A 308-nucleotide genomic window follows, 5' to 3' on the forward strand; every position below is an offset into this window, starting at 1 on the left:
AGCAGGCAGGGAGACAGGAGGAAATATGAGCTTTATTTGTTTAACATGGAGAAGCAAGGACAGGGATTAAAAGGATTTAAGATTCAACAAAAGGTGAATGCTAAATTGACACATGGCTGATTTAGAATAGAAGTTATCTGAGGAGGATTAGCCATGCAAGGGCACCAGCACCATAGGGAAGGAAAGCGGGTGGCAACAAGTGGATCCAATGTCTTGCAAAGCCTTGCACAGAAATAGGTCATTCCTAACAGCAAATGGGGAGAGGCACCATCATCACAGGGGACAGGATGGATCACAGGGGCTTCCAT

Source organism: Corvus hawaiiensis, chromosome 4 (assembly GCF_020740725.1).
Source record: "Corvus hawaiiensis isolate bCorHaw1 chromosome 4, bCorHaw1.pri.cur, whole genome shotgun sequence".
NCBI classification, from domain to species: Eukaryota; Metazoa; Chordata; class Aves; order Passeriformes; family Corvidae; genus Corvus; species Corvus hawaiiensis.